General features: G+C 42.2%; 1 protein-coding gene across 1 annotated transcript in view; it reads left to right on the top strand.

The window, feature by feature from the left end:
* The first annotated feature begins 1,644 nt into the window (after window positions 1–1,644).
* Window positions 1,645–12,479, top strand: part of CPQ (carboxypeptidase Q) — a 355,408-nt gene continuing 344,573 nt past the window's right edge. Inside the window, exon 1 of the mRNA XM_042464939.1 lies at window positions 1,645–2,019. The gene's annotated coding sequence lies outside the window, so the exon portion shown is untranslated. The remainder of the gene's footprint in view (window positions 2,020–12,479) is intronic.

The following is a 12,479-nucleotide window of genomic DNA, read 5'->3' on the forward strand; positions in this document are numbered from 1 at the left end:
GGAGTGGAACCCAAAACGTCTAGTTGTCGTTGTGTGCCTTCAAGTCATTTCCAACTTCTGGTGACCCTATCACTGGGTTTTCTTGGCATGATTTGTTCAGAGAGGGTTTGTCATTGCCATGCTCTGAGGCTTACCCAAGATCTTCCAGTGACACAGCCAAGCCAGAATTTGAACTTACACTCAAGCCATTTTAAGGCCAGCTTTGTTGTTGTTGCTGTGTGTCTAAAAGTCATTTTGGACTTATGGCAAAGAAAACCAGGCTGGTTGCGACTTCCCAGAGGGCTGTTCGACAGTGGAACACACTTCCTCGGAGTGTAGTGGAGTCTCCCTCCTTGGAGGTCTTCAAACGGAGGCTGGATGACCATCTGTCGGGGATGCTTTGATTTGGATTTCCTGCATGGCAGGGGGTTGGACTGGATGGCCCTTGCGGTCTCTTCCAACTCTATGATTCTATGACCTTCTCAGCTGCCACTCCAAAAATTTGGAATGACCTGCTAGAGGAGATTTGACATATTACATCTCTTGACGCTAATAATAATAATAATAATAATAATAATAATAATAATAATAATAATTTTTATTTCTATTTCCTGCCTCTCCCTGCAGATCGAGGCAGAATTACAACAATAGAAACAACATTACAAGATAAAAAACTATAATTTCATATAAAATACACTCAATACAACAGTAAAACCGCTATCAATATATTTAAGAAAGCGAATAAGATGGATCTCTTCTGGCAGGCCTTCCCAGATTTCCTACTACAGTAGGATTACCTCCCTCTCAAAAAAGTACCCGCTCCCACTGTTATTTTAAAATGGGTTACACTATTGTTCTGTTTTAATTTGTAATTTTATTTATTTTAATTGAGTAGGGGGAGGGTTGGGGGAGTGAGGGATTATTATTACTATTATTATTATTGTGACCCTAAGGAAAACCTATCACAGGGTTTTCTTGGCAGGATTTGTTCCTAGAGGGGGTTTGCCATTGCTATCTTCTAAGGCTGAGAGTGTATGACTTTGACCCAGAGTCACCTAAAGATATAGCCGTGTTAGTCTGTGGAATCAGTACAGAGAGAGATCTTGTAGCACCTTTGAGATTAACTGAACGAAAGAAATTGGCAGCATGAGCTTTTGTAGACTTCAGTCTACTTCCTCAGATGCATTAAATGAGGAAGCAGACTGAAGTCTACGAATGCTCGTGCTGCCAGTTTCTTTCATTCAGTCTCAAAGGTGCTACAAGATCTCTCTACACCAAGGTCACCCAGTGAGTTTCCATGGCAGAGCCTGGTTTCCACAGCCACAGTCCAATGAAACCACTATATCACTGGATCCCAAAATTAGTGCTTCCCAAACTTTGCTCCTCCAGAGGCTTCGTGGACTTCAGATCCCAGAATTCGTTGGTCAAGCTTGCAAAGGCTTCTGGGAGTTGAAGTCCAAAATACCCAGAAGAGCCAAAGTCAGTACAGTATCTTTGAAATCCTGAGACCTTTTTAATTCTGGAAGCTTTATTAAAAAAGAAAAGCGAGGGGGGAAATCCGCCACACACACACACACACACACACACACCCGCTCAAACAATTTTAATTGGTCAATGTGTTTAATTGATGCTTCAGGGGAGGGAGGGAATAATTGGGATATTGTGTATATCGTGTATTGTATGGATTCCTCTTAACTGTAAGCCGCCTCGATTGTCTTTTTGACGGAGAGGCGGGGTAAAAATAAAGCTTTTATTTCTTATTTATTATCAACTTCCTCCTCTCTTGCAAAACCCCAGACAAACTAAAGAGGCAACGGGCCATGGCCTTCCTCAGCGCTGTGGCAACTCAAGCCCGTCTGGGTTCATTGGGGAGTCAAGAGGGAAGGAAGTAAAGCCTCTCAGGTGAGGCTGAGAGAGCAGCAGAAACAGGGAGAGGAGCGAAAGGGCCTGGCGCCTGAGGAGAAACAGTTCCCCCCAGAAAAGGCCGTCAGAACGCGCGACCAACGGTTTTTCCCGCCAACCGCCCGCTCTCGAGGACAGGTGAGCGCGAGACGACATTCGGTGGGCGGGGGAGGGGAGAAAGAGGGGCAGCAGGAAGAAATGCGCCTGCGCAGCTCAAAGACCGCTAAAGTGGTGGTGGGGCGAGACTGCACATGCGTACTTCTGAGATTCAGGGGTCTTGAAAGTGGTGGGTTGGGGGTTCCTTATAGTAGCCTGCGCATGCGTACATCTAAGGTGGGCTGTGAATCCAGCGGACGAGGGGGTTGGGGTTCCTCATACTAGGCACCCAGCTGGAGGCTGCGCATGCGTACATCTAAGGTGGGCTCTGAATCCAGCCGTCTGGAAGGGGTGGTGGGTTGGGGTTTCTGTGCCCAGCCAGAGGGTGCGCATGCGTACATCCAAGTTGGGCTGTGAATCCAGCGGACTAGAGGGTTGGAGTTCCTCGTTGCAGGCGCAGAGTCAGAAGCTACGCATGCGTACATTTGAGGTGGGCTGTGGAAACCAGCAGACTAGAGGGCTGGAGTTCCTCATAGTGGGCGCAGAGTCGGAGGCTGCGCATGCGCACATGTGAGGTGGGCTGTCAAACCAGCCGCCCGGAAGGTGATGGGTTGGGGTTCCCCATAGAAGGTGCCTAGCCAGCATGGCCTAGTGGTTTGAGAGTAGGACTAAGGCTCTGGAGGTCAAGGGTTTGATTCCCCTCCACGCCATGGAAACCTAATGGATAATAATATAATAATATTAGTAATGGATGACCTTACCTCAAAGGAAGCATGGCAAACTGGAGGACACTCATAGAAAAATGCCAATGCATGCTTCTTAGTCATGATCAAAATGGAGGACGAGAAATGGAAATTCCTTGAGTTCTTTCAAGTCATTTCCTATGGCCAATCTGTCAAGATGTGTGGTTGGCAGAGTTTTTGCTCCCCTTGCTTTGCTTTGAGGCTGAGAGAGAGTGACTGGCCCAAGGTGGGTTTACATAGCCGAATGGGGGATTCGAACCTGGGTCTCCCAGTCCAAAACTTAAATTACTATGCCACGCCAGCTCTTCGTTTCCAGTTTGGAGAGGGATATTGAGGATTCTCTGCCACCGAACTCCAGACAGAGCTGCCTCATGGAACTACAAAGCCCATATTCCACAGGAGGTTGCCATGGCGGTTAATGTGGAATGATATTGCTCTAACTTGGTGGTGCGAAAGGGGCTCTTCCAGTTGAGAGCCGTTGATCTAGATGATGAAGAAGACAATTGGCATTATTTATATCCTATTTTCACAATTCAAGTGGGTTTACAAACCAAGGTGAGATTTTTTATTATTTAGTCTGAATCTGCACTACCAAAATAATCCAGTTTGGCACCACTTTAACTGCCGTGGCTCCATGCTATGGAATTCTGGGAATTATAATAATCATTTTGAGCCATTGCCATTGCCCTAGTGGTTAACGAAATGAAACAGGTTAATGAATAAGTTGTTGCTGTATAAGAGTTACAGGTTTCTTTGGCCGAACTGCCGCTTGATATGGGGTTCATAAGGCAGGAAGGTAGCTATAGGGGACGACAAGAAAACAATGCCTCCAAATAAAGAATTCTGCCCCCCCAAATCATTTTTCAAATTTCTAGAATTGCAAAGAATGAGACATTGTAAATCCTCCACATCCAGAATGTTCATATTTGCTGTAGTTGCACTCCCTTGGTAACTTTGGTCCAAAACACACTGCAGAAATTATCCCGTTTGAGACCGCTTCAACTGCCCTGACTCAATGCTAGGGGATTCTGGGAACTGTAGTTTTGTGAGACATTTAGCCTTCTCTGTCAGAGAGCTCTGGTGCCACAATAAACTACAATTCCCAGGATTTACCAGCACTGAGCCAGAGTAGTTAAAGCGGTCTAAAACTGGATTATTTCTGCAGTGTGTTTTGCTTCTTTGGATGTCTGAACTGCACACTAAGCCTTCCACATTAGGAAAGTGGCAAAAACACACTAATAAAAAAACACTACTTTCTTTAATCTGAGAGAACACCTCTCTAGGAATCTCTAGGTCCTCCAACAGAACTCTGTGGTCAATATCTGCCAGAATTTGACCACAGAATCATGTTTCAGGACTTACAAATGCCCAGAAAAGTGGTTTCCTCTAGGAATATCTAGGTCCACCAGCCCAACTTTATGGTCAATGTCCAGCAGAATTCCTCTGGAGGACCTAGCGATTCCTAGAGAGGACACATTAATCAAAGCCACAAAGTCAAAGCTGCAAATGTGGAGAATTAACTGTACAGTCGGCCCTCCATATCCATGGATTTTTTTATCCACGGGTTCAAGCATCCACAGCTTGAAAATATTTTTAAAAATACATAAATTCCAAACAGCAAACCTTCATTTTGCCATTTTATATAAGGGACACCATTTCATTACTCCATGGTATTTAATGGGACTTGAGAATCCATGGATTTTGGTATCAATTGGGGTGGGTGGGGGGTCCTAGAACCAAACCCCAGCAAATACTAAGGGCTCACTGTATTTCTAAATGCTCAGATTAAGTTACAGCAATGCTAGAAATTTAGGGGCTGTAGAAAATTTCATGGGTGGGGATCATAATTGTTATGGGGGGGGGGAACAGTGCCCTCATTTTGCCCCTTCCTAGCTATACCCCTAAAACAAGGAGTAAAGCTTTATATTTGTTGAGCTTTTAAATGTGGACGAATTGGTGCGGTCGCAGATAAAACCATTCCGAATATTATCATCAAAATGTAATTAAACTAGCAACAACATTAAAAAACAGTGTAAACATTCATTTTAAATTATTATTATTGTATCAGTCCTTTGAGTGGAACAAAAAGGTTGGTAGCAAACACCACTGAGGGAGTGCTAGTCGGAGGAACGAAATGCATTTTGCAAGCTGCGATTCATCTCCCAAACAGCTTATAGATTATTTATATAGTGTACAGAGAGGATTGGGAATGTTTGTATCTTACTGGTTTGGCTTCATGTTGTGTGCTCCCCCTCCCAATGTTTTCCTTTTTCTTGTTTGAGTTTCAACTTGCTCTTACCATAAGATTTAGGGATGCTCACATTATTTAAATGACTTTTTGCTGGTCCTTTTCAGGGCATAAATTAAATTAAAGTGGGCCCTTGGTATCCAATAGGGGTTGGTTCCAGGACTCCCCATGGATACCAAAACCCATTGCTTCTATTACTGTATGTTGTTATTATTGTGTTCCTTTTAAAATTTTCTTTAAAAACATCAAATCTTACCGAATGTTCACTTTACCCAATGTAAGTATGTTTAGGCTGTGCGTATGATATTGTAATTTAGGGGTATACTGTATATACTTATGTATAAGTCTAGAATTTAGGTTAAAAAATTGATCCAAAAAAACCTGAGTCAACTTATCCACAGGTCAGTGTAAGTACTGTATCTTAACTCTTAAAGAAAGAATCATCCCCTGGTGAAAAGCAAGAGTATAGTATGTCTTGGAAGCCCCGATTCCCTCTACTTTCTCATCCATCAAGCCTTAAGAGTTAGCACAAAAGAGCTATGTCTGCTAGAATTTTCTAAGTTCTTTGACATCGTTTTGCTTTGCTCCATCCTTTACATCCTTTGCTGTATACTCCCAAATTTTACCCTCGACTTAGCCATGGGTCATATCAAAATCCATAATTTCATCCCCAAAACTTGCCCTCGACTTACACATGAGGTTGACTTATAGTCGAGTATATACGGTAATTTTAAATGTGCTCCTTCCTTTTATGTCACAACTCTTGCTGCTAGATTGAGTGATATACAGGAATTACAATTTATGAGTAATATTAGTCCAAAAAGGCATTACTAAGGATTCTGTGGCTTAGTAAAATGGTGTCCCTTACATAAAATGGCAAAATCAAGTTTTGCTTTTTCGACTTGATGTATTCTTTAATATTTTCAGGCTGTGGATAGTTACATTGAACCATGACAGTTAAAGTGATGTGAAATTGAATGATTCCTGCAGTGTGGATGCAGCCATAACTGTTGGAACAGGGAATGATATCAAATTAAGTCAAATCAGGTTGCTTTACCTTATGATCCTCAGAAAATCAGTTCACAGCACATGAAGACATAAAGTCTACTTCCTCAAGTATAGGAATCTCCTGTTTGTGGCTAAACTGGGTATCCTAAGATAAAAAAAAACATTCTAGGGTATGTTTGCCAAAAAGCAAGAAACAATAACATACAAAATTCATGCCTCTTTTGAGTTGTCCCAGGATGGATTCTGTGCTTTGCTGTTTTTTGCATTCTGGCCAACCCAACTACCCCTAAAATGTTTCTTTTCTAAGGCTAACTGTTATGTGAAGAAGGGAGGGTGAAAAGTATATGGGAGATGGAGAAAAAAGAGAGGAAAGAGAAAAATCGGTATCTTGTGTAGCTTTAGATTTGGCTGCCTGAAGGACCATGTCTTGGTGCATTATCCTTTGTGAACTTTCCACGCCTTAATCAGAAATTCCTTTCCATGTGTCCTCACTGTCAGAGATCAATGAGTAAAGCCTAGAGACAGACAGAGCCTTTCTAGTCAAGGTGCCTCATATAAGGAAGGCTCACTACAGAGAAGGCAGAAAGATATAAAGAAATTCTTAGAATAAATCAGAAAAGTGTCCACCAAGACTCAGTATTGCCTACCTGACGGGTGGACAATGTTGATGGGTCTGGAGACCAATTCTGTCCCTTGGATGTGCACCCCCTACACTAAAATCAGGAAAAAATCGGGTGACTGTGTCCAATTTCAAAACCTTGTTTTTGCCTTTAAGGTGAATCATACTTCTATGTGCCTTCTGGGGCCACAGATCTTCCCTCCCAACTTTTTTTTTAAAAAAGAAAAAGAAAATGATGATCAGGAATGGGGAAATGGGGCTTGCAGAAATCTGGGCCAGCCAGGAGATGTATTTTACTGGTTTGGCTTCATGTTGTGAAGTTGTTCTCAGAGGCAGAGGAGCTGGCAAAAACCTTTGAGAGCTGCTCACCTGGGCCATGGAGGTAAAGGCAATATCGATGTTATTGTTGCTGCTCCTCCACCTTCTGCAGACAGCAGAAGTCACAGTGGGTCAATTGGCTCCAGGTCTCTGTTTCAAGCTACTGGTTTCAGAAGTCTTGTGGCTTCTTCTGATGCTGCCTCTCTTGTTCTCTTCCTCCTACTTGCTGTTGCTTTTGCATCCTCTTGTTCACCTGAAGTGTCCTTTCCCTCACCTGGGCCTCAGTCCTGCTCTTTCTTCCAGAAAGGGATGAATGACGAAAAATCTCTAGTATTTTCTTAGAAAGGAAAATATCCAGAAAGGAAAAAAAAGTCTCTGGAAATAGTGAGAATGTCCAGTTCTTTTTGTTTTGATATTACCTGCATATTTCCTGGGTGGAATCCAAATTCTTTTGTGAAATAGAATGGGCCCTTGGTGTCTGCTGGGGTTTGGTTCCATGACCTCCCGTGGGTGCCATAATCCATGGATACTCAAGTCCCATTAGATACAGTGGCATAGTAAAATGGTGTCCCTTGTATAAAATGGCAAAAACAGGCTTGCTCTTTGAAATGTATATGTTTTTGAATATTTTAAAGCATTTTATCCATGAATAAAGAATCTGTGGATATAGAAAGTTGTCTGTATCCTGGGTTTCCCTCTGCCCCGCTCTCTACAACTGATCATGTATCACATTTAGACTCAGGTTACATTTCAGAAATCGATTTTCTGCAATTTCTACAGGATCTTTTTATTATTATTCAGGAATACTAAAGTGCTTTGGCAATATTAAACTGGTTAAATATTAGAATAATTCCATTTTAGTGCAGAAAGTTCTCTTTCTCTTGCTTAAACTCTGTAGAATCTGTGCCATGGAAATAATAACTGTGGTTTATTAATTCTGGAATAAGGTGCCAAGGTGAAATACATTTCATTTTGGAAAATACTAGGTTAATTTAAACCGACCTGGGAAGGTAAATGAACAGTCCTTGATAATGCTGGGAGCTCCCAGGAAATACTTTGGAATGAAGAAAATGCAACGTGGAGATATTCAAAATAAAATTGGTTTACACAAGAACAAAATATGGGAGTTTCAGAATTTTATTTCTCATTTGGAGTGGCTCTAATGTAGAATTTTGTATACAGTATTGTTTTTATAGAAAGTCACTGATTTTACAGTGGATGTCAAAAACAATCAACAAATAAGAACACTTCTGAGAAAAACAAAAACATATGCAATGTAGTTGGTAATTTGTAGCAGTTCTTCGCCCCCCCCCCCCCCAAATTTCTTGCTGTCCAGTTTCTTAGGAAGATTATAGAGCTGGTAAAGTCTTTTATGTCAGGGGAGCATAAAATGCTGATGCCTTAATGCTGATTTCTTTTGACCATTTACAAAAGGTAGTTTTCATTTACACTACAGCTATGAAAATGATTCACCAGCCTAGATGTATTTAGTTCATTCCTAATTTAGTCATGTTTGGAGCAGGATCACTGAATTCAATAGGAGATGAGTGTATTGTTTATTTATTTATTAATAAAATACTATACCATCTTCCTCTAGTGAGCTCAAGGCAACATGGATAGCTCTTTTCCAGCCTGCTTTACTCACATCACATTATTCTGTGGGGTATGTCAGGTTGGGAGAAGGTAAGTGGCCCAGGGCTGAAGATCACTCAGAGAATTTCATGGCATAGTGAGGATGTAAGCCTGGATCTCCCAAGTGATCTGGTGGAGATGAAAAATGCTAGAATTTGCTTGTTGATGTGGGTTGCCATAATGGCGTGCATTTTTGGACTGCCCTTTGAGATCCAGCTTTGGGGACTGTCACGAAGAACACCCACACTCCAGAATTTAGCACTGTACTGTGTGAGCTTTGGTGGGTGGATGTGAGGCAGGAGATGTGTAACATTGCTCTGGTTCTTAAAATATGTGTGGACAAGTAACATTTGTTTCTGTGAATAATCCCTAAAGTAGCATCTAACTCTTTGCTTTTATCCATGGGGACATAACCTCGGTGTACATATTTAGCTGAATTTAGGCAGGAGAGCCAGCATGGTGTAGTGGTTTGATCATTGGACTATGACTCTGGAGACCAGGGTTTGAATCCCCTCTCAACCATGGAAACTCACTGGGTCAGCTTGAGCAATGCACACTCCTCAGCCTCAGAGGAAGGCAGTGGCAAAACCACATTTAAACACACCTTGCTAAGGAAATGCCATGATAGATGCCAATTAAAACATGGCAGGATCACCATAAGGAAGGCTGGTAACATTCTCATGCTGTTGTGAGTTCAACCATGTGGATGCTCATAAAGCTGAAATCATATGCACGTCTCTGACATGAACCCTGTTTTGCTCACTGGCCAATAAAACCAATAATGACATGAAACACAATTTGTCTACCTCGGCATTTGAAAGACTTCAGTGGGTGTTTTAATCTGGCAATAATAGGAAAGATTAAGCATGTATTTGGAATATGCAGAGATTGCTCAAATCTAGCATTTTCTGCCAAGGTAGTGTGTGAAATCTTGGTATGGTATAATGTCTGAAAGCTTAATCATCCTCTAAGATTTATGGCTTGAATGTAGCATTCTCAACAGCTATTGTATCATATTATTGAAGAATCATGAATTAAGGTGATGCAGAACAAACAAAACAGTGGCATGAATTAATAGTTTGGCAGTTGGAATAAAGAACAATTTACATCATCCGGGATGCATTGTAATTCAATATATTTAATAGAAAAGCATTTTCATGTTTATAAAATGAAAATGCAGCTGCTAAGATTCTAATTGGGACAGTCTCTTGGGAACATATCTCACCAGTTCTGAAAGGCTTGTGTTGGCCATTTGTTTGTTTCTAAGCCTGATCTCGTGATCCACCACTTCAAAAGCACTGCCAGCTCATACCACCCAGGGCACATGGAGAAGAATTAGGGTGGTTTTATCTTTTTTTCTATTTAGCTGCCCCTCCCATGGTTTTTGCTGAGGGAATCATAGACTCCCAAGATCCACCTAGTTCAACCTTCCAACAGGGTAGGAAGCCAATGTTAAAGCACCCCTGGGAAGTAGTAATATAACCTCTGTTTAAAAGCCTCCCGAGAAGGAGAGGCCATCATCCACTTCTGCTTCTCCTCCATTTCCTTCTCATTAGTTTCAAAAGGAGACAATACAACTGGCCCTCCATATCCATGAATTCTTTATCCACGGATTCACCCACCCCTAGCTAAAAAATCTTTTTAATATATATAAATGCAAAAAAGCAAAGCTTGATTTGCCATTTTATTTAAGGGGCACCATTTGACTCACTAGATTTCTGTAATGCACTCTACATGGGGCTACCTTTGTACCAAATTCGGAAGCTCCAATTGATTCAGAATGCTGCAGCCAGACTGATCACCAGGACACTGAGATCAGAGCATATTACACCAGTGTTGAAATCTCTATATTGACTGTGATTAGCTTCCGGGCGCAATACAAAGTGTCGGTTATTACCTATAAAGCCCTACATGGCCTGGGCCCGAGTTACTTGAGGGAACGCCTCTCCCTACACAATCCGCCCCGCACTCTCAGGACATCTGGCACAAAAATATTAGAAGACCCCAAAACCAGGTTGAAAACTACCTCTTGTAAAACGTTTTCTGCAATGGCCCCTAGACTTTGGAACAACTTAGTGGAAGAGATCCGTCTGATACCTTCTTTGGAAGCCTTCAAAAGGGCATTGAAGACGGATCTCTTCCGGTGGGCCTATCCAACGGATCTCCTCTATTCTGATTTTGAACATCTGAATATGATGACTTGATTCTTACGACTGTGAGCAATAAAAATCTCCTTTTTATTTTTGATTGATATATTTTATATGTATTTTATGATGTTTTTACTGTAGTAATCCCGCTTAGATCTGAAGGGAGAAGCGGGAGATATAAATAAAATTTATTATTATTATTAAAATGCCATTGTACGTAATGGGACTTGAGCATCCATGGATTTTGGTATCTCCAAGGGTCCTGAACCAAACTCCAGCAGATGTCAAGGGCCCACTGTATAGTTATGTCAGCTCCAGGCTGCTGTAGGCAGAGCTTAGCGAACTGCCTTAAAAGCAATTAGTTACGTTTCAAGCCCTCTTCCATAATTAGTTACAACTATGACTTTTGAAAGGAACATTTTGCTTTCCTGATCCACAAAAGTAACTCAGGTAAACTACTTAAAAACATAAGCACGCACATATGCATGTAGGCACACAAGCACACATGCAACAAGCTGCCATTCCAGGCTATTCTGTCCCTGTCCACTTCCTTATCAGGTAAGTATCCATGAAGCAGCCATGCAGGGTGCAATGCAAGTGAGTGATTGAACTAAGTAACAGTCTGCCATTTAATCCAGTCAACTCCTATACAGTAACTGCAAAAGTAACTACTGGAGTTAGTTACATTGAAAAAAGAATGAAATTATCCTTCACTAAGGTAACCTGTAATAGAAGAGATATGTTTTTGTTATTGCAAAAAAGACTTAAATTCAAGTAAAAGTTTATTTCCAATGAGTTATTTCCAAGCTCTGGGTGGAGGTGAGGGTCCAGCTCACAGAGCCTCTCGAGAATTATTATTATTATTATTATTATTATTATTATTATTATTATTATTAAGCTTTATTTAAATAGCGCTGTAAATTTACACAGCACTGTACATAAAATCTTTTAATTAGACGGTTCCCTGCCTTCAGGCTTACACTCTAAGAAGACACGGCACAAAAGGAGAATGGAATGGTGGGGGGGAAGGGGATCAGGTCTAGCAGTCTTCTCTCCCTCTGAGGCCTGGATCGAGGCAGATGGACAGATGGAGGGCTCTGTATCTTAAGGATAGGCCTGATGGAATGACAGGGCCTTGGCTCTGGTGGCCCCATAGCTAACTCTCATCTGCTCTGCTCTTGCCATTTTGATGCCTTCCACTGGCTGAATCTGCAGAACTTTTGTGGTGATCATATTACAGCCACCAAGGCAAATGACTCCTCTACAATTGCAGAGGGATGGTTCTGCCTTATCTGGACTTCTTCCAGATAATTTATTTATTTATTTAGGTATTTATATCCCGCCCTTCAGCCCTAATGGCTCTCAGGGCGGCTTACAATTATTGTTTTTAATCAGACAGTTCCCTGCCCTCAGGCTTACAATCTAAAAGACACGAAACAAAAGGAGAAGGGAATGGTGGAGGGAAAGGGGATGAGGTCCAGTGGTTCTTCTCTCCCTCTGAGGCCTGGACCAAGGCAGATGGATTGGGGGGAGGGCTCTTCCTTCTTCCAGGCTAGCCCTGATGGAGCTGGACCTGCCTGGTGAACTCCCTCTCAGGCCGGCGGATGGCAGTTATGGAGGGCGGAGTCTCCTTCCTCTCAGGCCGGCGGATGGCAGTTATGGAGGGCAGAGTCTCCTTCCTCTCAGGCCGGCGGATGGCAGTTATGGAGGGCAGAGTCTCCTTCCTCTCAGGCTGGTTCCGATGGAGCTGGACCTGCCTGGTGAACTCCCTCTCAGGCCGGCAGATG

Source organism: Sceloporus undulatus, chromosome 4 (genome assembly GCF_019175285.1).
Source record: "Sceloporus undulatus isolate JIND9_A2432 ecotype Alabama chromosome 4, SceUnd_v1.1, whole genome shotgun sequence".
In the NCBI taxonomy this organism is placed as follows: Eukaryota; Metazoa; Chordata; class Lepidosauria; order Squamata; family Phrynosomatidae; genus Sceloporus; species Sceloporus undulatus.